Source organism: Salvelinus sp. IW2-2015, unplaced genomic scaffold (genome assembly GCF_002910315.2).
Source record: "Salvelinus sp. IW2-2015 unplaced genomic scaffold, ASM291031v2 Un_scaffold3264, whole genome shotgun sequence".
NCBI lineage: Eukaryota > Metazoa > Chordata > Actinopteri > Salmoniformes > Salmonidae > Salvelinus > Salvelinus sp. IW2-2015.
This window is the reverse complement of record NW_019944550.1, coordinates 29,892-32,493: the sequence shown is the minus strand read 5'-3', so window position 1 is coordinate 32,493 and position 2,602 is coordinate 29,892. Positions and strand designations below refer to the sequence as shown.

Below are 2,602 nucleotides of genomic sequence, written 5' to 3'. Positions count from 1 at the left end.
TCTTTCTGTTTTCTGTTTTTTTTCTCTCTCAGCGTACAAGGGGCCTCCTGGCACGGACGTTGCTGGTTTGAAATGTGTGTTAATGTTTCTTAATTTGGCTCTCCTGCTGTGTTCATGGCTGTCCTCGGTACGCTTCGCTCCATTGCACGTTTAGCAGCACCAGAGTAATGTGTTAATCGATGTACTCTCTTGCGGCACCAGAGTAATGTGTTAATCGTTGATTATTAATGAATTGATTAATGACTAATCAGTGAGATAATCAAAGGTTATTCAAAATGCCCAGGAAAATATTGATCACGATCAATTATGTACACATGTATGTACCAGATCAACAAGTACATGGGCCTTCAGGCAGACTTGCCCTAGATGTCAGCCTGGTTGTTGGCCTGGTTGTCAGCCTGGTTGTCGGCTATCTGCTAGAAAATACCTAAGAGATATTAGATGCATTTCTGGGCTTGGACAGTAGGTGATGTTTCCCTCTGGTGCTTTAGAGATGCTCTTGTGGACAGACATTAGCTTCATCGTTGGTGTCCAGAGTTCAGAAAGGCGACCTACGGCGGTATGTTTTGTTTTAAGGAAATATTTTTTTACAGCGGCTCTATGCGACACACCTTAAACAATTCCCTGAGGTAACGGGAAATGATTCCTTAATAAGGTAAACACTTAATATATGTTATGCAACCGCACCCAGCTGTCCTTTATATCACAGGAAATTGGTGTTTTGCTACTGTGTTTCATACCAGTATTACCAAACAGATGGCCACCGACTGYTGTCAGAAGTGTTACATGTGTCTTCTTGACTGGCAGGGGCAACAGGAAGGACCCAGACTGGTGATTCGGGTCTGTGTCTACGTTGTGACTCTCTGTGTGTCGGTATAGCAACACATACCTACCTGCAGTGCTGAGACTCATTGTTTTCCCTGGAAGGTTACATATACCTTTCACTATATTGTGCACTGTGATAACTTCATAGCCTGCCGAAGTAGATATTTGAGACAAATTCTGAGACAAAAAATCACCTATATTTCAGTGTGATGAATCTATTAGTAAAATCTTGATTGACAAGGAATTTCCTCATCATATACAGTCCACGGGTACGTCCCAAGTGGCATCGTATTCTCTACTACCTTTGTGTGAGGACGTTGGTAAAATGGAATAAGGCACAGGACACAGTCCTGAGTAATAATCCAAGATTTACTCAATAAAAGGTAAGATTCCAACAAGGAACGTATACAATCAACAAAAACACGAACAACGAGAAACCCACATGACAAACAATAACGCACAAAAACAGAGAGGGAAGCCAGAGGGTTAAATAAGGAACATAATTAATGGAATAGAAATCAGGTGTGTAATAATGAAGACAAAACCAAACAAAAATGAAACATGGATCGGTGGCGACTAGAAAGCCGGTGACGTCGACCGCCGAACYCCGCCCGAACAAGGAGAGGGACCAACTTCGGCGGAAGTCGTGACACTTTGTCCAAAGCCCTATGGTCCTGGTCAAATGTAGTGCACTATATAGGGAATAGGGTGCCATGCCCTATGGTCCTGGTCAAATGTAGTGCACTATATAGGGAATAGGGTGCCACTTGGGACACCCCCTGTTCTAAATGCTTATCAATGAGACCTTCCTTCCGCTCTGAAGTATAGTACTGTGGATAGAGACCAGGAAGGAAACCACATCCCCTGTCTCTGAAGTATAGTACTGTGGATAAAGATCAGGAAGGAAACCACATCCCCTCTCTGAAGTATAGTACTGTGGATAGAGACCAGGAAGGAAACCACATCCCCTCTCTGAAGTATAGTACTGTGGATAGAGGACCCAGGAAGGAAACCACATCCCCCTCTCTGAAGTATAGTACTGTGGATAGAGACCAGCAAGGAAACCACATCCCCTCTCTGAAGTATAGTACTGTGGATAGAGACCAGGAAGGAAACCAAATCCCCTCTCTGAAGTATAGTACTGTGGATAGAGACCAGGAAGGAAACCACATTCCCCTCTCTCTGAAGTATAGTACTGTGGGAGACCAGGAAGGAAACCACATCCCCCACTCCTTGAAGTATAGTACTGTGGAGAGACCAGGAAGGAAACCACATTCCCCCTCTCTGAAGTAATAGTACTGTGGATAGAGACCAGGAAGGAAACCACATCCCCTCACTCTTAAGTATAGTACTGTGGATTGAGACCAGGAAGGAACCACATCCCCTCTCTGAAGTATAGTACTGTGGAGAGACCAGGAAGGAAAACCACATCCCCTCTCTCTGAAGTATAGTAACTGTGGAGAGACCAGGAAGGAAACCACATCCCCCCTTTCTGAAGTATAGTAACTGTGGAGAGACCAGGAAGGAAACCACATCCCCTCTCTGATAGTAGTGATACTGTGGATAGAGACCAGGAAGGAAACCACATCCCCTCTCTGAAGTATAGTACTGTGGATAGAGACAGGAGGAACACCACATCCCTCTCTCTGAAGTATAAGTCTGTGGAGAGACCAGGAAGGAAACCACATCCCCCCTTTCTGAAAGTATAGTACTGTGGAGAGACCAGGAAGGAAACCACTTCCCCCTCTCTGAAGTATAGTACTGTGGAGAGACCAGG

General features: G+C 44.7%; 1 pseudogene; it reads left to right on the top strand.

Moving 5' to 3' along the window:
- The window catches only part of LOC112075601 (kinesin-like protein KIF1A), a 56,195-nt pseudogene that overhangs the window by 26,012 nt on the left and 27,581 nt on the right, over positions 1–2,602 (top strand).